Source organism: Rhinolophus hipposideros, assembly GCF_964194185.1.
Source record: "Rhinolophus hipposideros genome assembly, chromosome: 10".
NCBI classification, from domain to species: Eukaryota; Metazoa; Chordata; class Mammalia; order Chiroptera; family Rhinolophidae; genus Rhinolophus; species Rhinolophus hipposideros.
The window spans coordinates 8,584,377-8,607,627 of NC_138056.1; the positions used below are offsets into that span (position 1 = coordinate 8,584,377).

The 23,251-nt window shown below is 41.6% G+C and overlaps 2 long non-coding RNA genes across 2 annotated transcripts in view; one reads left to right on the plus strand and one right to left on the minus strand.

Moving 5' to 3' along the window:
* Window positions 1-16: 16 nt before the first annotated feature.
* Window positions 17-23,251, plus strand: part of LOC308503594 — a 28,713-nt gene continuing 5,478 nt past the window's right edge. The window contains exons 1-2 of the long non-coding RNA XR_013994219.1: window positions 17-164; window positions 14,884-15,069. This is a non-coding gene — a long non-coding RNA (uncharacterized lncRNA). The remainder of the gene's footprint in view (window positions 165-14,883; window positions 15,070-23,251) is intronic.
* On the minus strand, window positions 7,750-20,219 carry LOC308503595. The gene is made up of 3 exons (XR_013994220.1): window positions 17,195-20,219; window positions 15,875-15,977; window positions 7,750-9,695 (listed from the first exon to the last, which is right to left on the minus strand). It is a non-coding gene; the product is annotated as an uncharacterized lncRNA (long non-coding RNA).

Genomic DNA, 23,251 nt, shown 5'->3' on the forward strand with positions numbered 1-23,251 from the left:
GCGCGTCCTTGGGGGCGGGGGGCGGGGGGGGATCGTAGACTTGGAGGTCACAGTCTGCCAGCGAGTCTTCCGCTGTGCTGTTACTTCACCCACCTGTGTGCTCCACACAGGATGACATCCTTCCGACTTCTGCCACTTTGGAGAACGTAAAAAGAAAACGCATTGTGAGTCGCGCCGGAGCTTGTGTTTTAGTAGAACCCTGCCTCATCTCTTGGGCGGCACCGACCAGGATCCCCCCCCCGTACTGATCCCGAGCATGGGTTCGGAGTAGCGATTCTGCGCCCCACCCCTACCCCGTATTTGGTGACGAATGACTGCATTTTGTTGGGGTGGGGGCTTGCTATTGGCGTCTAGTGGGTAGAGTCCAGGCGTGCTGCGGAAAACCCTGCAGGGCACAGGACAGTTCCCACAGCACAGAATTAGCCGGCCCAGAATGCCAGTATCCCTGCCGTTGAGAAACCCGGCTTCAGGCTGTCACTTGACTCCGTGAGTCAAGGTTGCCATCAACGTGTAAAAAGCAGTTAAATCTCTCCGAGAGGTATTTGCACACCCATGCTCCTTGCAGCATTATTCATAATAGCCAAGAGGTGGAAGAAACCTAAATGCAAGTCAATAGATGAATAAAGAAAAACTCCTTTGCCCATTTTTGTGTCATGTTATTTGGTTATTTTTTGTTTTTGTGATTTGAGTTGTAGGAGTTTTTTTGGTTTTTTTTTTTAATCTATTTTGGATTTTAACCCCTTATCGGATACATGGTTTGCAAATATTTTCTCCCATTCTGTAAGGGTTGCCTTTTCACTTTGTTGATTCTTTGCTTTGCTGTGCAGAAGTTTTAAAGTTGGATAGCCCCGTTTGTCTACTTTTTATTTTGTTACCTGTGCTTTTGGTGTCATTTCCAAGAAATATTGCCCAGACCTATGTCAAGGAGCTTTTCCCCTATGTTTTCTTTTAAGAGTTTTAGTTTCAGGTTTTATATTTAAGTCTTTAACCTATTTTGAGTTAGTTTTTGTGAGTGGTGTAAAATAGAAATCCAGTTTCATTCTTTTGCATGTGGTTATCCAGTTTTCCCAGCACCGTTTATTGAACAGACTATCCTTTCCCCACTGTGTATTCTTGGTGCCCTCATGAAAGATTAGTTGATTGCTTATTTCTGCGCTCTCTACTCTGTTCCATTGATTTATGTGTCTGTTTTTATGCCAATACCATATTTTTTTATTTCAATAGCCTTGAAATTTATTTTAAAATCAGGAAGTGTGATGCCTCCAGCATCGTTGTTTTTGCTCGAGATTGCTTTGGCTATTTGGGGTCTTTTGAAGTTCCTGATGAATTTTAGCATTGTTTCTTTCTAGTTCTGTAGAGAATGACATTGGGATTTTGGTAGGGTTTGCATTAAATCTGTAGATCACTTTGGGTCATATAGACATTTTAACAATATTAAGTTTTCCAATCCATGAGCACCAGAAGTCTTTCCATTTATTTGTCTTCTTTTTCTTTTCTTTTCTTTTCTTTATACTTAATAATTTACTTAAATAGTGTGTTTTCCCAGGACCCATCAGCTCCAAGTCAAGCAGTTGTCTCAATCTAGTTATGGAGGGCGCAGCCCACAGTGGCCCATGTGGGGATCGAACCAGCAACCTTGTTGTTAAGAGCACTGCGCTCTAACCAACTGAACTAACCAGCTGCCCCTACTTGTGTCTTCTTAAATTCTCATCATCAATGTTATATAATTTTCAGTGTACAAGTCTTTCAACTCTTTGGTTAAGTTTTCCTAAATATTTTATTCTTTTTGTTGCTATTGTAAATAGTATTGCTTTCTTAATTTCTTTTTCAGGTAGTTCATTGTGTATAGAAATGTCCCTGATTTTTTTTTTTTATGTTGATTTTGTACCCTGCAACTTTACTGAATTTGTTTACTAGTTCTAACAGTTTTGTTTTTTTCTTTTTTAATCTCTCGTGTTTCCTACATATATTATCATGTCATCTACAGAGATAAAATTACTCCTTCCTTTCTGAGTTGGATTTTTTTTTTTTTTTTTTTTTTTTTTGTCTAATTGCTCAGGATAGGACTTCCCAATGCTATGTTGAAAAGAATTGGCAAGAGTGGGCATCCATGCCTTGTACTGAATCCTGGAGAGAAAGCTTTCAGTTTTTTCCCATTGATTATAATGTTAGTTATGGGATTTTCACATATGGTCTTTATTTTTTCTTTCATTACTTTGAATATATCATACAATTCTCCCCTGGCCTGCAAGTTTTCTGCTGACAAATCTGCTGATAGTTTTATGGGAATTCCCTTGTATGTGATGTCACTTTTCTCTTGCTGCTCTTAAAATTCTCTGTTGTCCTTGACTTTTGACGATGATTATAATGTATCTTGATGTAGTCCTTTTAGATTGATCCTCCTTAAGATTTTTTGAGTTTCATGAATTTGGATGTTCATTTCCATACCAAGATCTGGAAAGATTTAAGCCATTATTTCTTTAAATAAGCTTTCAGCCCCTTCCTCTCTCTCTACTCCCTGAGACTCCTATAATGCGTACATTGGTTATTTTAGTGATGTTCTATAAACACTATGGGTTTTCTTCCCTCTTTTTAATTCTTTTTCCTCCTCTGACTGGATAATTTCAAATAACTTGTCTTCAAGTTAGCAGATTCTTTCTTTGTTTGATTGAGTCTTCTGCTAAGGCTGTTTTCTGCACATTTCATTTCAGTCATTGTATTCTTCAGCTCCAGAATTTCTGTTTGGTTCATATTTATGATTTAATAAATTGAATATGTTAAGAAAACAGTCACTCCTCAATCACCTTTTTGATGCACAAAGGCCACCCTCAAGGGCTCCATAAAATTCTTAAGAAGGTTGTACAGACTACCAGCAACATTGTCATAACCAACTTCAATCTCGCTTTGCACTGCTGCTTGGCACCTTACAAGTTACAGTGATGCTTTGTAACTCAGCATCATTTCAAGTACCACACATATAATTGTACCACATTTTTTAAGAATTACCAATGCATACCTTTCATGCCAAAACAAGAAAAGTGGATTTAGAATGTTGTGCTTTTAAGACACAGCAAAGTGTGAATTATTTTGTTATCCAGTTAGATGGCAAAGCCTTGTGTTTGTCATGTAATGACAGTAAGCTGTGCTAAAAGAGTACAGTACACATCAGCATTATTTCAGCACTCATCATAATATTCCCAATGATTGGAGTGAATATTCCATATGATCAGCAATGGTCAGAAAAGTAGAAAATTTAAAGCATTATATCTCATCACAGCAGAATTTTTTCATAAAACTAAAAAATGAAAATTTGGCTGCAACCAAAGTAAGTTTCCTAGTGCCTCATTTGTTAACCAAGCAAGGAAAACTAACTTGGGTGAATTAATTAAATCGTGTTGAATTGCAGCAAAGAAAATAAACTTATTTAAACATATTAGCCTTGTGGTGAGAACAGTTGCTCAAAGAGTTGAGGGCATTGGGAGCAATATCAGCAGTTATGCCAGGCCAAAAAAACTGGCTCTCAAGATGATGTGAAGATGGAGGCAGAGATTGGAGTGACGTGACCACAAGCCAAGGAAGCCAGCAAACACCAGAAGCTGGAAGAGGCAAAGAACAGGTTCTCCCTTAGAGCCTCGATGGTGAATGCAGCCCTGCTGACACCTGGATTTCAGATTTCTGGACTCTAAAACTATGAGAAAATTTATTTCTGTTGTTTTAGACTACAAAGTTTGTGGTAATTTTTTTTTTTTTTAAGATTTTATTGGGGAAGGGGAACAGGACTTTATTGGGAAACAGTGTGTACTTCCAGGGCTTTTTTTTGTTTTCCAAGTCAAGTTGTTGTCCTTTCAGTCTTAGTTGTGGAGGGCGCAGCTCAGCTCCAGGTCCAGTTGCCTTTACTAGTTGCAGGGGACACAGCCCACCATCCCTTGCAGGATCGAACCGGCAATTTTGTGTTTGAGAGGATGCGCTCCAACCAACTGAGCCATCCGGGAGCTCAGCAGCAGTTCAGCTCAAGGTGCCGTGTTCAATCTTAGCTGCAGCCCACCATCCCTTGTGGGACTCGAGGAATTGAACTGACAACCTTGTGGTTGAGAGCCCACTGGCCCATGTGGGAATCGAACCAGCAGCTTTCCGAGTTACGAGCATGGAGCTCCAACCGCCTGGGCCACTGGCCCGGCCCCTGTGGTGATTTTTTACAGCAGCCCTAGTAAACAAGTATAACAGTAGATTAAAAAACAAGTCAAATGATTTTTAGTGGTTTTCCCTGGCTCTTATGCATTGACAGATGTCACCAATACTGCTAGTTATTGTTTATTTGAGGAATGCATGCTGAGGTTGATGTGACCGAGGAATTAGCCTCTAGAAATAGTCTGTAGGAAACAACTATAGGCAAGCATATTTTCAAAGAAGTTGAGTAAACAGGAATTCAGTACAACCTGAAGTGGAATCTTCTAAGATGTGTTACAATCCCTGGGGGTAAAATAGGAGTGGAGCAGAAAATGAGTTAATTGGACAAAGTTACAAAGCTCGTGAAAATGTAAAGCATTAAACATCTATGATTATTTATTGTATTATTTGTCAGCAGATATTTTCCTCAAAATTTGAATCTATAGTGTATTATTGAACCTGTAGTGTCGACACTTAACTTCATTCACTCTTATAACCTTAACCATGTTCAGTTCCATGAATTTTTGTCAAAATAGAAGGCAAATATCAAGAGAAGAATCTGATTGAATTCCATAAATGCCTTCCTGGTGATAACTATCATCAATTGAAATCATATGTTCGTGGGCTGATATCAGCGTTTGGTAGTACTTCCTGTGTGAAAACACATTTCAGAAAAGAAGTGGGTAAAAATCTCATTCCAGATCTGCATTAATAGGGGAACATCCAATCCATTTTAATGATAGGGAACACTCACTTTCAGCCATAGTTAAGGAAATGTTATCCTCTATTCCCCACCTTCACACGCCCCCCAATAGAATTACATTGTTATTAGTCAGCCTATGCTAAAAAATATTATATATAATATATTTTGAATTTCATCAATTAAAACAAATGTAGGTATTTGTTTTTCTCTCTTGTTATGTAAGTACATAGGTAATATCCAAGATTTTGCCTTTTGGCCCACCAAGTCTATAATATTTACTGTCTTTACAGAAGTTTGCTGACCCCTGTGCTTGAACAACATTTCTATCCCTAAACATGGAAACCCCGTTAGGAACCTGCAACTCAATCCAAAGGACATGTGACTGTAGTCCCTGTGCGAAGGTCATTGCCCCAGGGCAGCTGCCAGATCCTCGCTCCAGCTGCTCCTGGACGGACATGAAAGCCCAGTGGAGCAGGGAGCACATGCACAATTGAGTCTCCCACTGACACATCCACATAGGCAAAAGGCAGTCCAAGCCCACTGATTGGGTTTGCAGGGGAGAGTGAGTTCTGAGCTGCAAGATGCATGGTCTAGGAGGATTTGTGCTGTCTGATACTCACAAAGAGGCAGGATGCTTTTGGCTAGAAATAAATGACAAAGGTTTGTTCAAGGGCCTTACGGGTTGCAAACTGGAAACGCTAGTAGGCCATACCCAGTATATTCTGAAGAAGAAAGAAAAGCCTGAGAGTTTTATAGTAAAAAGTACATTCTTGAGAAGAATCAGTTCTGCATTCTTAGCCCCTGGATTGGTATAAGATGGTCATTGTCAGATGTCCAGTAGTTTAGACAATGAAACATTTTCTTTTTGAGGTCATTTGGATGGTTAACTAAAGGTTTGAGGTACGTCCAGGCATTCATGTACAAGGCACTGATATGTATTCAGGTGTTGACATAGGACTGGAAAACCCAAAGTTTAAGTTTCCAGAGCCATTTAAAACAAGAATAATCATTTCCTTATGCCTCAGCCCACTTGAAGTTAATAATTTAGCAGTTTGACCACAGTGACTCCATTTTATTTCTCATTAACAACTCGCCTGGACCTTAGGGGCTGGATCTGTCACTTTTGGAATGTGTGACCTTGCTAGTGGGTCTTTGACCCTCAGAGCCCAGGCTCCCTGGGCTGGGGGTTCCTGCTATGGGTGGTGGATGTCTTTGGGGGCAGGACCTGGGTTCCCCCAGACACCCTGCTTATCCTGAATGGAGTTTTCTTATCTTTCTAAACATTTTCATTGTGCGGTATAGCACACACCTAGAAAAGTACACAAAACAGATATATACAGCTTATTAATTTATCAAAATAACTCCTGAAAAACCACCTCCCAGATCAAGAAATAAAGCTTCTTCACCAGCCTCCCAGAAGCCCCTTCTTCCTCCCAATCAACACCTCCTTCAAAGTAACCACTTTTTTAAAAAAAGCAAAAAACGGTATGGCAATCATTTTATTGCATATATGGTTTTACCACCCAAGCATGCGTCCCTCAACATTACAGTTTAGTTTGCCTTTTAAAATAATAATAATATGCTGTCTGCTCTTGTGTCTGGCATCTTTTGCTCAACATTATATTTTAGAGACTTATCCATGCTAATGTGCATGTTTACAGTTCCCTCATTCTTACTGCTGCTGTATAATCGTCCAATTTCTCAATATTTTGCAGTTTTATTCATTCTACTGTTGATGGACATTTAGAATATGGGGTTTGTCCCCACAGTTTTGCTATTATGAATAATGCTATGACTATTTTAACCCTCTCGACAGCTCTTGAAAACCAGTGTCATCCCTTTTTAGGGTGAGGAAACCATCTCAAAGATTGTCTGACTGATGCTAGTAAGTGGGAGAGTCACATTCTAACTGCTGACTCTGCCTCCTGAGAAGGTTTCAGAATCTTTCTGTAGCAATCAGTAGAGAAGGGAGCACCGAAGCTGGCAGGACCTCCCATGGGGTGTTTTGGTGTTTCTGATCAGCTACCACATGCCAGAGGCTGCCCTTTGTTTTGTTTTGTTTTAATCAACTTTATGGAGGTATCATTATATATGACTATATTTTAGACATACAGTTCAGTGAGTTTTGGCAAATCTATGCACCTGTGATCAAGACACACTTCTATCACCTCAGAAATTTTCCTCCTGCAGCTTTGTAAACCTCCCACACTCCATATACATGGAATCCTGTGGGATGTACTATTTTGTGTCTCACTTCTTTTGTTCGGTATATTTTTGAGAATCATCCATATTGTGGATCTCAGCGGTTGGTTCTTCTTTCTTTGCTGACTAGTGTGAAGTGATTTAAGTATACTACAGTTTGTTTATTCATTCACCATTCGGGTTTCCACTTTGGGGCTATTATGGGTAATGCTACTATGAACATTCATAGACAAGTTTTTGTGTAGATATAGGTTTTCATTTCTCTTGGGTATATATCTAGGAGTGGAATTGCCGTGGCATATAGCCAGGGATGTTTAGCACTCTAAGATACTGTTGAACAGTTTTCCAAAGTGGTTGCACCATTTTACACTCCCATAAGCAGTTAATGCAAGTTCCGCGTGCCCCACACCTTCCCCATTCCATGGAGGACGATCCTCCCCAACCCCGATTTCTGCTCCTGCTGAAGATTCCAGTCACTTCAGCTGCCCTGAGGTCTAATGTCTGCCTTCTCAGCTCAGGGTGGCTCCCGGTCGCTGCACCACAGGGAGATAGAGACTGAGCCACCGTGGAGCTCAACGAGAGAAAGGTGTGTCCTTTCTCTCAGGGTTTACAGTCTGGTTCTTCCTGTGGTTCAATGCCTCAAATGAGTCACCTCATTTTTTGTTGTTTTTTTTTTTGGGGGGGGGTTCCAGTTTTACTGTTGTGAACTGGAGGGCTAATTTTCACTAGTTCTTTCAACACATCTGATAGAAGAAGTCCTCCGTGCTGTGTGTTTTATTTGGGGTGCCTGTGTATTAAAGTCTCAAAGATTTACCCTTTTTTGTCATTGCCTTGTGATAATGATGGCTGAGAGGCTCTTTTATACCAACTTAAAAATGTGCAGAAGGAAGGTATTAAAAGAATGCCTGTTTATCAGCTTGCAGTGAAGAATAAAGTCACCGAACTAAAATCCTTATGTATGTTCTGTGCAGTCCCCTTCATAAGGAGGGCACCGAGTGAAATCATAACCACAAGTTCTTTTGTTGAGGATGTAGCATGAGGAATGAGTCTTGAGTAGCCAGAATTAGCCTGGATGTAATCAAGTGCGTTCTCTCTCGAAGGCACCATGGAAGCCACGTGTAATCTGAAGATTGTCCTACTAATGGAATCAGCAAGGGAATGAATGAATGAATCAATGAATCAATGAATGAATGAATGGCATCAATCTGTGATAGACAGCCTGATGCATGCAGGTGATAACACGGAGTCCTGACAGTGGCATCAAAAATACACAAGGTCTGCCATCCACCCGGTATCCGCCTCTACGTAAGAGAACTTTTCCTTTGGAACAAGAAATGCTTGAAGTTTGGTGATTCAAACTCATTCTCCCCATATAGCCCTTGGGTAGAAAGCATTTGCTGCTCTAACGTTCCTTTTGCTTTGCTTGGTGACCTTGCATACCTCTGATCCCTTATAAATGATGTTAGAGTTGAGCTCACGGTTGGCAATCCCGTTTTCCTCATTTCCAGTTTGTAAGGAACACCTCGGTAGCTGCAGGTGTTGAAGGCAATGGAGCACGTCAATGCCCCACTGTGTTCTAAGTCTGAATCTCTAGTACAGAATCTCTTGTCTGGCTCTGGGCTGGTCTACCCTCCTTGTGCTCTAGGGGTACAGCACTCCCCCTGGCTGAAGGAGAGGTTGAATGAGGCATTCCTGCGCAGCATGAGTGGCTGGACTGCATTCCTTGCATCTCATGATTCAGAGATGCTAAGTTCTCATGGTCCTTTTCACATTTTGAAATGTCACAGTCATTGGCTGCCTTGGAGAAAAGGCAACTTAATTTGGTTCTGCAAAATCGAAGTGTGTCTGACAGCTGGAAGGTGGTTGACGGGGAAAGCTCTAATATCTGCGTTAGTTTGCTAGGGCTGTTGTAACAAAGCACCACAGACTGAGCGGCTTAACTGACAGAAATGTCTGGTTCACAGTTCTGGAGGCCAGAAGTCTGAGCTCACGGTGTCGGTAGGGTTGGTCCCTTCTGAGGGCTGTGAGGAGAAGCTGTTCCCCGCCTCTCTTCTATCTTCCGGTGGTTTGCTGGCAATCTTGGCATACCAAATCTCTTCCTTCACGTTCCATGGTGTTCTCCCCGTGTGCTTGCCTTATTATTAGGTTGGTGCCAAAGTAATTGCGGTTTAAAAGGTTTAAAATCATTCAAACACCACAATTACTTTTGCACCAACCTACTAGGCCACATGGCTGTGCCTGAGGCACCCTCCCACAGCCAAAGTTCCAGGGAGGCAAACTGACACAGAGTGGTGTCTTCTTTCCCTGCCACAGGTAACAGTAGTCCCCAGCACTCAGGACGTCTACAGAAACAGCTGGCGTCCATGCAAATTAATGAAGTGCAGAGCCATGTAGCAGGATGGTCCCAGACTTGGGCCAGACAGCCCTGGACACCATTGTGTGACCTCGGATGTCAATATCCCCATCTGCAAAGTGAAACAGGTGGCTTCTGAAGGTCCCTCCAGCTCTAAAGATGAATTCTTGCAGAATCTGGGAAATTTGGAAATACGCTGTGTCCACTAGGAGGCAGTAACAGTCTGCGTTTGCGTCCACTGCCCTTTGAACAGATGGCTTACCTTGTTAGCTGTAAATTAATAGAAGGGGGAGAGGGGCAATGAGATAAAGAATCTCTTCTCAGTTTTCCCCCAAATATCAAGCTACTGTAGAATAATGACTTATAAGTCATGGTTTTTTAGGACAAAAAGAAAAAAAATTAGTGTTTTTTGCTTTCTGCTTCAGTCTGAATTTCTCCAGGCTTGACCCCTTACCCAAGAGGAGCCATCGCTTTTTCCTACCATGTTGAACTTAAGAGATCATTGAGTTGTTAAGTCATAGAATTTCAGACCTAGAAGGGCTCTTTGCAGTTGAGGAAACAGACCAGAGTGGAGAGTCGCTAGCACGACGTCACATGGCAAGTGAGTGGCGGGGCCGGGACCAGACACCATCTAAGTCAGTTTCTCAGCTCTGTAAGGAGAGGTGATCTCTGAAGTTCCTTTAGGCCTAACAGTCTGATGTTCTGGTCTCAGTTATCTGGTTAATGATCTCTGCTCCCTCGTGGTCGGTCTAACTAAGCATTAAACTTTGCTTGCTAGGTCAAATTTTTTTTTAATAGACTTCATTTTTTTCTAGCATTTTTAGGTACACAGCAAAATTACATGGAAGGTACAAAGATTTCCCGTTTACCCCCTGCTCCCCCACGCACAGAGCTATCCCTATGTACCAGAGTGGTACATTTGTTACAATTGATGACCCTAAATTGAAACCTCATTACTCCCAGTCTATAGCTTACATTTGGGTTGACTCTTGGTGTTGTACATTCTATGGATTTAGATAAATTTATAATGATACTATCTACCATTATAACATCATACAGAGTAGTAGTTTCACTGCCCTAAGAATCCTCTGTGCTCTGCCTAGTCGTCACTCCCTCCCCCCGGCCTCTGGCAACCACTGATCTTTTTACTCTCTCCAAAGTTTTGCCTTTTCCAAAATGTCATATAGTTGGAATCACACCGTATGTAGCCTTTTCAGATTGGCTTCTTTTGTTCAGTAACACACATTTGAATTCCCTGCATGTCTTTTCATGACTTGATAGGTCTTTCCCTTTTAGCACTGAATAATATTCCACAGTCTAGATGGACCACAGGTTATTTATCCATCCATCTAATAAAGGACATCTTGGTTGCTTCCAAGTGGGTTAACTTTTTGAATGTGCAGAGATGGATTATTCAAAACCTTCCTCATCAGAATGAGATTCAATTAAACCTCATTGTAGGGGAGGAAGACACTTCCTCTGCCTGCAAGGTTCTTTTAGCGTGTTTGTAATCAAATAGACAAGAGACAGATTAGCAAGAGAAAATGACCAAATTTAATTACATACATATGTGCGGGAACCCCACATGCATGAGTCAGAGACCCACACACAAGAGGTTCAAAGACAAAAAGGGAAAATGAGGTATTTATGGCATTCTGAGCTAAGGATGAGGTAAGATGCCTTGGGGCTTCCAGGGGTGTGGGGAAGGTCACTGCAGGATGAAAGAAGAGCAGATGTTCAGCAATTAGACATTTGGCCTGCCCTGTAGAGAGTTCATACAAAATTATTTCTGGTGATAACTCTCTTTATGGGCAAGGCTCCTAATTTAAATTTTTTTCAGGGAGAGGTGAAAGTTTTCCATGAGCCTGCAGAATCTTGGTTGCCTTCAGCTCAAAGTAATTCACATGCCAAAGTGGCACATCTTAGGATGACACATTCTGAACCCCTACATCATTAAATCCATTATCTCAAATCAAATCTCTGATTAAATCCACTAAAATGGTGGTTCTCTGGACTTTGGATTGCACAAGGCAGTAAAATTAACAAAAATGGGCATCTATATTGGGTTAATTTTAGTGAATAAATATGCATGTTTTTATTTTAAACCTAACACTTATGATCCTACTGTTGTAAAAGAAAAGACATTTTAACTCAAAAAGTCAAGAGTACACAATCTCAGAATACATCACAATGAGATAAATTCCTTTATGAAACACTCTTGCATTGTTCTTATTTTTCTGATTTTGCAAAATCAGTAAAATCTTTATCGTCCACCAAACACGGCCTACAGATCAGCCTCGGAAACCACTGCTTTAAGGAATTAGCCAAGGTTACAACAGTTCCTCTACAAAAAGGCACTTCTGCCTATGAATGGCTCCCTTCAGGAAATGATGGAGGCTGAAAACAAGTCCAAGGTGGGTAAGAAAACAGTGAGGGCGGGAAAGTATGTCTTCTTAAGCTGAACTTCCAAAGAATTTCCTGGGAGAGCATTTGTTAACTTCTATTTCTATATGATAAAATGCTCTTGAGGCCTAAAAGGCACTAAAAGTAGAACGGGGGGGTGGGGGGAACAGGAGAGGGAGAAAGAATTTCATTCTGTGATTGCAAACAGGCTGGACCACAGTAAGACGTAGGTTACGTCTGAGAGGGATGATGGAGGCTCACTGTGTGGGCCCCTCACAACACTCACATTCATTCAGCAAATGCGGAGAAGCTGGAGAAGGGAGAGGGTAATAACCCCAGAGAGAAACTGAGGAACCAGAATTCCTGCTCTTATTTACTCGGTGGCTATTTGGCAAACTGCTTCCTCGCAGTCTATAGCTTTAAAGGACACCATACAGTTATTAGCACTATCCACTCAGATAATGCTGGAACTTCTTTTTAAACAATATTCCAGTTGTGACAAACCACATGTTCCTCACAGCAGTCTGCGCACTTCACTTTCTCTGTGTCAGACGTTATACTGTCTGAGAAAAGATATATTTAAAAAAACACAACTTCATCCCTTTGTGGGATCTCCTAGGTATGTTCAAGTCAGGATATAATTGCCATGATTCTTGTTGGCCATAAGACTTGTTCTGTGTGATCAATAATGCTGTCTTTTGCTCTCTTACAATACTCTGCCTCCCTTCTTCTCATAAGTGAAAAATCAATCTGGGACTCTTCCTAGAGAATAGGGACATTCAGGGCTCTCCCTAGGCCCTGTGTGCTTGTGAGAAAAAGAGGCGCTCATGGCATTCCGACCTGCAGGAAAACAGGAAACCACAACTGCTTGGACTGGAAAGAGGTTCTTGCCACAACATCTCTCCTGAACTTGAAGTCGTGCCCAGAGATCTCATTTCCTCAGAAAAAGTGAAAGAAAACATTTTAGGTGGGCTGAAAAGGGGCAAGGAGTTGAAATAAGAAGAAAAATTGTTTAGGATTATAAAGTCTCTCCGTTAGATTAAGCTCTGGTGGGTTAGTATACTTTTCCCCAAAGAGAAGTATAGCCTTTTTCACTCGGCGGTGAGGCTCTTAGGCGTGTTTTTCACTAGGCGGTGAGGCTCTTAGGCGTGTTCTGGAATCTGTCCGGAGTGTTATGGATATTTCTCCTGTCCCTGCAACTTAGGCTCCCATCGCCTGAAGAGCTGTGATGTTTGACCACTAGAGTTTTGCACAAATAAAATAATTTTTTAAATAAAAGAGAAAGTAAAAGGAAATATTAAAATAATAGATCCTCATTATGGAAATGTTGGCAAAAGCAGAAATAGAAATTGATCACCATAATCTCAGCACCTCATTACACCACAGCTGTATTTCTTCGTATTCCTCTTCCTGTGTTTTGTTTTGTTTTTTAAGAAACAGCTGTAATCCCAGTGACCTAACAACTACGTATACTTCGGTCACTTTTCTATGTGTGCCTTTTGCCATGTCACCATTTCATGAGTCTCACTTCCCCTGGCTATGAACTTTCTTCTTGTTGGTGGTACATTTTAATTAAATATTCCTTTGTTGAGATTGAGAACAATAGGTTTTGGTTTTTGTTGTTACTCACTGGAAATCTATGCACGTGTCATTTAAGTAACTATTGTTACTATTTAAGTAACAATGCCTATGTGAGCCATTGTTATGCTTCAAAATCTATTAATTGGATAGATATAAATAGTAGCTCATGTTTAATATACATTTCTTTGATTCCTAGCGAAGTCGAACACTTTCCCGTATTCTGTTGTTTGTCCCTTCTATTTTGGTAACGTCCTGGTTAAGTCTTTTAGGCAGAACTAATTGGAATGATGTTTACCATTGATGACCATTTAGAGAGTAGCAGTAAATGTTCAAAGGGGGAGCCTCCGTTCCACAAAGAATGAGGGTTAGAGGGCTAAAATACTTCATTGTAAGTATCAAACATACAACTTTAAATATAATTATAAGTAGATGAAATGTTATTTTCAAATGAAAAACTAGAGCTCTTCCCCCATTTCCTTCCCAGTGTAGTTTTACTTTGGTTCCCCACTCAACATTTGACACGTGAACTGAACTGGTTGGTTTTTTGTCTGATCCCTTCTGTGGTCAGTGAAGATGAAAAAGCAGTTAGTTACATATGAGGTTATTAATTCAGGGCTCCTTAAACTAAAAGATTTACACATTCAAAGATTGCCAAGTATAATCTTAGTTCCTTTTCTACTACTGTTGAAATGTCCCACCTCCAACTGGAGGGCTGTCTGTCTGACTGGTTTTACCGTCAGATTTTTGACCTCACCATTTTGCCATTGTCCCATTTCTTTGCACCTTTTCAGTTCATCAGCACCCTAAATTCTCTTTCAGATCCTTTATATTTGTTTTATATTGTTGACTAACATCTATGGAATGCTGCCTGTGCCAGGCACGGGGCTAAGTACTCTTTTAATTCTTAAAAGACTTTAGGTGGTAGTCACTAATCTCCCCAGTTTACAGATACTGGCACTGAATCTCAAAGAGATGAGCCAACTTGCTCTGGAACCACAGCAGGTGCTTGGGGAGTGGCGGGGAGTTGAACTCAGGTCCTTTTGATTCTAGAGCCACTACAACATGTCACCTCAAACTTGCAATTCAAACCCAAGGCCCTGAAAAAAGCACTCTACTAAAGCTCATCCAATACGGCCTAACATTTGTACATAGCAGATGCTCATAAAAATCCTTGCTGACTAAAAAGGGGATTGCTTGTTTAAAAACACGTATGTCTCCAAAGGAGGCAGTTTCTCTACAAACTATAAGAGGGTTAATTGAGAATTCATGAGGACATTGCTCAGAGCTGTGGAAGACTTGAGCATTTTAAACGTCTTTGGCATGACCTGAATGAGAGTAGAATTTTTGAACTGAGAAACTTCATTACAGACAAACGAGTAAGCTGTGGATAAACTATATAGTGAGATTCGAGCAAAGAGTAGGATACTTAACATCCTTCCAACTTTCAAAGACAGAACATTGTCCTGTTTTCCAGATGGAATGATGTCCGTGTTCCAGACTCAGAATCGTTTCCTTTCTTGGACCTGACATATCTGCGTTCTCTCTGTGGCGACGGTGGCCTCTCAAGACATTTTTATGCACTTGGCAAAGGAATTGCCTTTTCAATCGCTTGGGTCTTAAAATCCCAGTTGCAAGCTTTCCGTCACAAATGGCCTCCAAGGTAGCGACACACCCCTTTTCTCCAAGCAAGTCCCAATTAGTGTTTGTATCCACCTCCCAACCACAAGCAGGCCCTCAGGGTCTTGGAACCACCTGGAGCTACTTCGGTTACCTCTGAGCAAACTAAACATGCTCACTTTAAAGTCTTTGTCAGACTATTTTATTAGATTAATTTCATCTGAAATAAGATTATATTGTAATGACAGATTTTGTTAACTGCCTTAGTATTTTTTTCAGGGTTTTATATTATTGTTTTATGGGCTAAATCCAGAATTTGTTTGTATATTTGCTTCTCCTCATCTCTGTCTTCTGTGCTCACCTCTCTGGGTCTTATGGCTCTGCATCTGCCCAATCTCAAGGGCTGTAGTCCAGAACCAGCTCTCGTCATGGTGGGCCCTGCTGCCCCATCGAGAGGTTAAGGATGACACAGATCCAAGCACTCAACCAGCCGGTGGCCTGGCTCACGCCCTGAGCTGCAGAGTAAGTCCTCGTCGTCTCACTTCTCTGGACTTGCAGCTTATTATACAATCTTAGCCACGGCACTGTTCAGCAGACATTGAGTTCAGTCCGCCCAGCTCACAACTTTAAGCAGACACCCAGCTTCACCCCCCACCCCAAGTAATTTGAGACCTTTAGTTCCCAGGACCACCCAGGAATGGATCCCTGGGCCTGGAGCTCTGCAGCCCACTTACCACAGTGCATTTCCATCGGCTTCTCATCGGTGGTTCTGAGCCCACCTGTGGTAGGCAGAATGATGGCCCCTAAAGAGTCCATGTCCTAATTCCGGGAACCTATGAATATGTTACCTTATGTAGCAAAACGGAGTTTGCAGATGGCATTGAGTTCAGGACTTTGAGATGGGGAGCTTATCTTGGATTCTCTCGGTGGGCTGATGTGATCACAGGTGTCCTTATAAGGGAAGGAGGGAGACAGGAGAATTACATTTCGTGTGACAATGGAAATAGCAAAGATCAGAGAGGTTTGAAGATGCTGCACTGCTGGCTTTGAAGGTGAAGGAAGAGGCCATGAGCCAAGGAATGCAGGTAGCTTCTAGAAGTTATGAGGAAACACATATTTTTCCCTTGAGCCTTCAAAATAGATGCAGGCCTGAGGGCATCTTGATTTTGTTGCTCAGTAAGACCTATTTTGAAATTCTGGCCTCCAGAACCGTACGATAATAAACTTGTATTGTTTTAAGACACTAAGTTTATGGTAATGTGTTACAACAGCCATAGGGGACTGTTTTTGGTTTTTTATTGTTGTTATTTTGTTTTCTCTTGTATTATCTGAACTGCTCCCTCTGTTTCTGTGTTTGAAGCTGAGGTCTATCAAATGTGAATTTGCCCACAACTTGACATTTTCTTTAGGAATAAGTCTTAGCTTTACTAAAGTGGGACTAACAAATTGGTAGTGGTAGGAACACCTACAGTGCGAGCCAGTATATTTTCAGTACTTTAAAAAGTTGCAAAACTTTTTTCTAAATTACACACATGCCATGTATGTACCTGAAAACTAGGGTTTCCAGGCAGGAATTTTTTTCGCTTTCCCTTTCCCAAATCCCGAGATATAAACTGTTTCCTGTTCTCCACGATGAATCATTTCCACAAAGTGATGGCCGATACTACCAACCACCTGGGTTCAAAGAGCCGATTTTCCTGATTTCGCGACCAGCTTTTTTCGGGATTCGGGAACTGAAAAGAAAAAAAAAAAAAAATTCCCAAGAACGGGCGGGATTTCCAGCCTGGAAACCCTACTAAAAAACTAACATTGTAAGGCCATAAATGAACCGCTAGACTGTTTTTGAAATAGTAATAGCCACATAGTACAAGTATTGGACAAAACTGCAGCTGAAATTGGAGATAACTTTTCATCTCTGCTGTCTAATCCCCATTATTCTTAAAGAAATAGAAAGAAATCATTCATCTTCTCCAAGATCTCCATTTATTATCCACTTCCTTTGGAGTTTATAGGAGTAATAACAATATTAAAGGTTTTTAAGTAATTAGAATTGTTTTCTTGTTAGTAGGTTGGCGATATATCTATAACACCATTGTATTAGTTATCAATTGCTGCATAACACATTACACCAAAGCTTAGTGACTTAAAAAAGAACAATAGACACTTACATATACTTATTATTTCTGTGGATCAGGAATTTAAGAGCAGCTCAGCTGGGTCGATCTGGCCCCAAGTCTCTCATGAGGCTGTGGTCAAGATGTCAGCCACAGGTGCAGTTAATCTGAAGTTTGATTGGAGCCGGAGGATCTGCTCCCAAGGTGCCTCGCTCATATGATTGACAAGTTAGTGCTAACTGATAGCAGGGAGTCTCATTGCTCGTCATTGGGGTCTCCGCATATTGCTGCTTTGAATGTCGTTACAGCATGGCCGCTCGTTTCCCGCACAGAAAGCAGTTCAAGAGAGAGCAAGGCAGAAACTTTGATGCCTTTTGTGACATAGCTCAGAAGTCACCCACCATCATGTCCGCAACATCCAAATGGATACACAGGTCAGCCCTACTCAGTGGAGAGGGGACTACACAAGGGCGTGAATACCAGGGGACAGGATCATAGGGGGTGTCATGGAGGGTGACAGGCAGGGTCTCTGGTCCTGCTCCCCACATAAGAACACAGGATATGGTGAGGCCAAAAAGGAACACCCACGGAGCCATAGGTAGGGGAGTCATATCACTATAGTCTCGCTGGTGGCTGGGTTGGAGACACAGGAAGCAAACATCCGGCAGCGCCCAACAAGGGGTCTTCCTGCACCAGTCTCGCTTGTTAGCTGCAATCCACTGTGCTAACTGCAATCGGCTCTTGCTAGCGCAGCCACCATCTTCCTGCTAGCCCCCATTTTCTGCTAGGGTAGCCACAGCAGTTATATTAGTGGCCAATGGCTCACTGGTTACAGCTGACGGCCAACTAGCCACAGCTGATGGCCATCCAATCACAGTTGATGGCCATTTACTACCTGAGCCAGCACCTTTCCAGGTGAGGCTGAGAGCCTGGAAACTGCACTCCTGGCTCTGTCTCCACAGGGGGCCGCCTTAGAGGCTGCCTGCCACGACTAGGGAGAAGGTTTTCTTTTGTTTTCAGCCAAAAGCCTTCCTTATCTCATAAACACCTTAAGATACAAAAAGTAGGAAAGAAATTCCAAGGTTAATTAGTCCAAACAACTAACTCAAATGAATCACTTCTTTAAAATTATACCACTTACAATTCTCTACTGATAGTTGAAAACTGAGTTGTATAAGCCTTGTCTCATTTACATTAGAGTCTCAGGATCTCCAAAGAAGAGAAATCCTGCATTATACTTCTGAAACTCTTAGAACATCTTACCTGCTCCTTGGCACATAGTAGGAATACATACATTTTGTAATTTCCAGTTGTCAGTTGGCATTTGAGGATTAACTCACTGGTCAGTATGCGCTCCCCACCCTTAATTTGATGTTTCTGTGTGTTTTGAAAGCCCGGGCTTATGGGAGTGGCTGACTGCAGAATTTTAGGAGAAGTCACTTGTATGATCAATCTCTGTCTTCCAGCTGAGGTTGAATTGAGTCCGAATGGGAGGCAGATGGGGTATACAGAACCACAAGTATTGCCAGCATCCTTGTCCTGTGGTGCTAGTGAAGCACATTCGGCAGAAGTAATGTATGTAAGTGGAGAGGCAGGAGGTCAGAGATGGTGGGGAAAACAGCAGCACTCTCGCTGCATGATTTTTAGGCCATCACCTAAACTGTCTGAACACCGCTTTTCTTATCACTTCATTGGGATAATAATACCCATCTGTTTTCACAGATGTGAAGCAACTGGAACTCTTATTAGAAGGACTGTAAATAGTTACAACCACTTTACAGAACGCTAGCAATATCCAGCGTAGCTAATGATATAATATACACCCCAGCAATTCTACGCGTGGTCTGACGTAAACAGAGTTTCTCAACCTTGGCTGCATATTAGAAGCACCTGGAGGAGCTGTGTTTTTTAATCCTGATGTCTCAGCTCCACCCTCGGAGATTAAGATTTTTATCAATTGTGGGACAAAGCCCAGAAATCCTTTGTGTTAAAGTTCCCACGGCCGTCCTCCAGTGCACACTGCCAGAGAGAACTTCACACATACGGACAAAGAGGCATCCACCTTGTACCAAACATATGAATAAAAGCAAGGGAAATGAAGCATCCAAATGTAAAACACAAGCCTTTAAAATTCTTTCAAAAATGTGAAAGAATACTTATGACCTTGGCATACAGAAGGATTTCATAAGATTCCAAATGCACAAACCATAAAAGAAAAGATTGATCTATCTGGCTTTGAAATGTAAAAATCCTATATTTCAAAAGATATCATAAACAAGGCAAAAAGACTAGCGGCAGACTGAAGGATTTTGTGAACCATATAACCAAACGAAGGATTAGTATTCAAAATATAAAAAGAATTCAAATGCGTTAATAAGAAAAAGATCTAATTATTGTTACTTTATTATTAAGAGACTAGGTAAATAAAATGGGCATAGTTATAGAAGGAATTTTTCAGTAGTAAAAAAATGAATCAGTTATATATTACTATATATGCGCATAGACATATGCATACATACGTTAATTTTCCTGAATTACTAGTCCAATGATTTCTATACTACATTTTCTAGACTCTCCCCGGTTACTCAGATTTTGATCTTCCTGACTTGTGTGTTAGCTTTCTTATCATTTCTGATAAATTTTCTAGCTCTTTGTCTTTTTCTTTACTTTCTGGGATTCCCTCAGTTTTACCTTCCCACCTTTCCTTTGAAGTTCCGATTCTACCATCAGATTTCATTACATGTTTAACATTATGTAATGTAATATATTTAGTGTAATATACTTCCAGGAACTTTGTTTTGCTCTCTGTCCGCTTTTCATAGCATCCTTTTAATCCCCGGATGCAATATTTTCTCATACCTCTTCTTTCGGCACTTCCTGTCTAGTCACCGTGTTCTCCAAGTTGCTTTTTTTTCAGTTTTTCGTTTGTCTTGCCTCTGTCATTCATCTAAGAGGTCAGCCTCAAATATCTGACAATCCTTGACTCTCAGTTCCTATACAGTAGTAAACACCAAAGAGTTGACGGGAAGCTGGGGGCTCAGGGACGGACGGCTGGTCCAGTGTGGGCAGAATGTAGAGTGATCTGATCCTCTTCTCCTCTCCTTCTAGAGGCGTGAGCCCAGCTCCAGCAGTCTGGGAGCCGAGTGAGGCAGAAGGCTGGCAGCCCCAGTCAGGTCAAAATCCTTTTTACTTAGTCCACCTATTTTAGAGAACAGGACCCTTGCCCTCAACCGTTCCTGGCGTGGCCCAGTTCAAGAACTCTGTTTTTACTACTATCTGCAGAGAATAAATTTCCAGGCTTTAGCTGGGTTGGAAAAAGGGTCTGCTGCCCATCTGCTTAGCATAAAGGAGGGGATCTGGGGATCTAATTACATCTTAAACAGACTTTTAGCCATCAATGTGCTTTCCCCAAAGAGTTGTTATATAAAATAATTGAGAGCGCTCTCCTATACCATGAGATACCTTCTAAGGACATGAATACAAAGCACCTCCCTCTTTTCTAAGGGATACTTTGTGAGGAGGGGCTCACTGTATAACTAAAAAAAGCAAATTAAAACCACAATGCAATACCACTTTACACCCATTAAAATGGCCTGTAACTAAAAAATAATATCAGCTACGTTTTTCGTCACCAAAAAGGATTTATTCAGGAAAAAGAAAAGTGCATGCAGACATAGCCAGCCACATGCTTGCCACCCTCAAGATGGAGGAGTATTTATAGAGAGGAAAGGGAAATTAATGAGAGGGGAAGTTAGAACCATACAGCTTTATGATAAACATAGAGTTTTTTCTGTAAGGTTCTCGCGGTTACAGAGTGCCAGGACTTCTGCACTCCCTGCCTCCTCCCTCCCATAAGCCCTCCCACTTGGTTATGTTTACTTCAAGTTCCAGTTAGTCTTTATCAGGCTACCAGTGAAAGAACAGGTAATCAACAAGTGTTGGCAGGCACGTGGAAAAGCCGGAACATTCCGACAGTACTGGTGGAAGTGCCAAGTGACGCAACCACTTTAGAAAACAGTTCAGCAGTTTTTTATAAAACTTAACATATACTTACTGCAGGACCCAGCAATTCCACTCCAACATGTGTTAAAAAGAAATGAAAACGTGTCTAGACAAAGACTTGTCCACAAATGTTCTTAGCAGCTTTTTTCCTAGTGGCCCCAAACTAGAAAGAACCCAAATTCTATCTGCAGGAGAGTGATTTACCACAAAGGCATTGTGGTAAATTCAGAGAATGGAATACTATTCATCAATTTTTAAAAAAAGGAATGGAATACTGATACATGGAACAATATGGATGAGTCTCAAAGTAGGATACTGAGCAAAAGAGTCAGGCACAAAAGAATACCTTTGATTCCACTTACATGAAATTCTGAAAAAGGAAAAACTATTTTATAGTGACAAAGAGCAGATCAGGGGTTTCCTGGCCCAGGGGTGGGAGTAGGGGTGAGGTTGGATTGCAGAGGTGCAGGAGGAAACTGTCTGGGGCGGTGGAAATGTTCCATATCTTGATTCTTGTGGAAACGTGAGTGTAAATGTCAAAACTCATTGAAGTGTCCACCTAAAATGGGTACATTCTATATTATATATGTAAATAATATATTTCAATAAAGTTGATTCTTTTTTTTTTTTTTAAAGACCTACTCTGTGCGAGGCACTTTTTTGTTTTTTTAAGATTTTATTGAGGAAGGGGAACAGGACTTCATTGAAGAACAGTGTATACTTCCAGGACTTTTTTCCAAGTCAAGTTGTTTGTCCTTTCAGTCTTAGCTGTGGAGGGCGCAGCTCAGCTCCAGGTCCAGTTGCCGTTGTTAGTTGCAGGGGACGCAGCCCACCATCCCTTGCAGGAATTGAACTGGCAATCTTGTGGTTGAGAGGATATACTCCAACCAACTGAGCCATCCAGGAGCTCAGCAGTAGCTCAGCTCAATCTTAGCTGAGCCGTATTCAATCTTAGTTGTAGGGGGCGCTGCCCGCCATCCCTTGCGGGACTCGAGGAGTTGAACCAGCAACCTTGTGGTTGAGAGCCCACTGGCCCATGTGGGAATCGAACTGGCAACCTTCAGAGTTAGGAGCATGGAGCTCCAACCTCCTGAGCCACCGGGCTGGCCCCTTAATCTTTTTTTTTTTTTTTTTTTTTAAGTGAGGCCCAAATAAAGAGATTATGACTTCTGTCCACTGACAAGGCTTGTTGACTGTGGACCAGTGGGCTTTCCTTTCGGGTGAGAGGGTGGGCAACCTGCAGTTCTGATGATCTCGTTTATGGACCTTCCATTTCCTTAAAGAAGGAGGCTCCACATTTTTGCCTGGGTGGGTAGGGACGGGGAGGAACCCCACTGTTGAGTCTGTGCTTCAGGCAGCTCCCATCTGGACTTGTAATTAGTCCCTTTCTTTGGCTCTGCACGTCTCTGTCCTGCCTTTGGAGGGTTTTGCAGAGCACCTGGCTCCTTGGGGCCACATCCCGTCTGGGGGTGCTAAAGGCTGCAGCTTCTGTGCCTTCCTGCTCACACCCCTTTCTTTAGTCATATTCCTTATCCAGATGGTACTAGTTGACTACTAGTTATCCTCTGATGTCCTCCCTTGCCCCTGCCATTGTCATCGTTGTTTTACCTCTTAATTTTTGTGGGAAAGGAGATAAACACACAATGTGCAAGGTCAATCTGCCACCCTTGTTAGCTTTTCAAAGCAGGAACTATGTTCCACTGTTTTGTATAAGTCTCTGCAAGGACTGTGCACACGGAGGGTATTCAAAAAATATTTGCTGAATAAATGAATGATGACCCTCGGGCCGTTCTCATGTTCAGTGGAGGATGAGCTGTAAGGCTTTGGCAAGGCCATACTTGCTTTAATAATTTATTTGCAACACGGACGAAATCTCAATTTCTGTAATTAGTGACCATTATGAACGTGGTATAAATTCTGCTTCTGCTTGAAGAACTGAATCAGTTTCCTTACCTGTAGAAACAGAGATGATAATACCTGCCCATCTTGGTAGAGATGAGGAATGGGGTGAAAACAGAAAACCTATAATGCATTAAGCATTCACCACATGTTAAGTCTTTTTGCTTTGGGGGAATTTTTTTAGTAGTACTTGCAACAGTTTATCCTAAA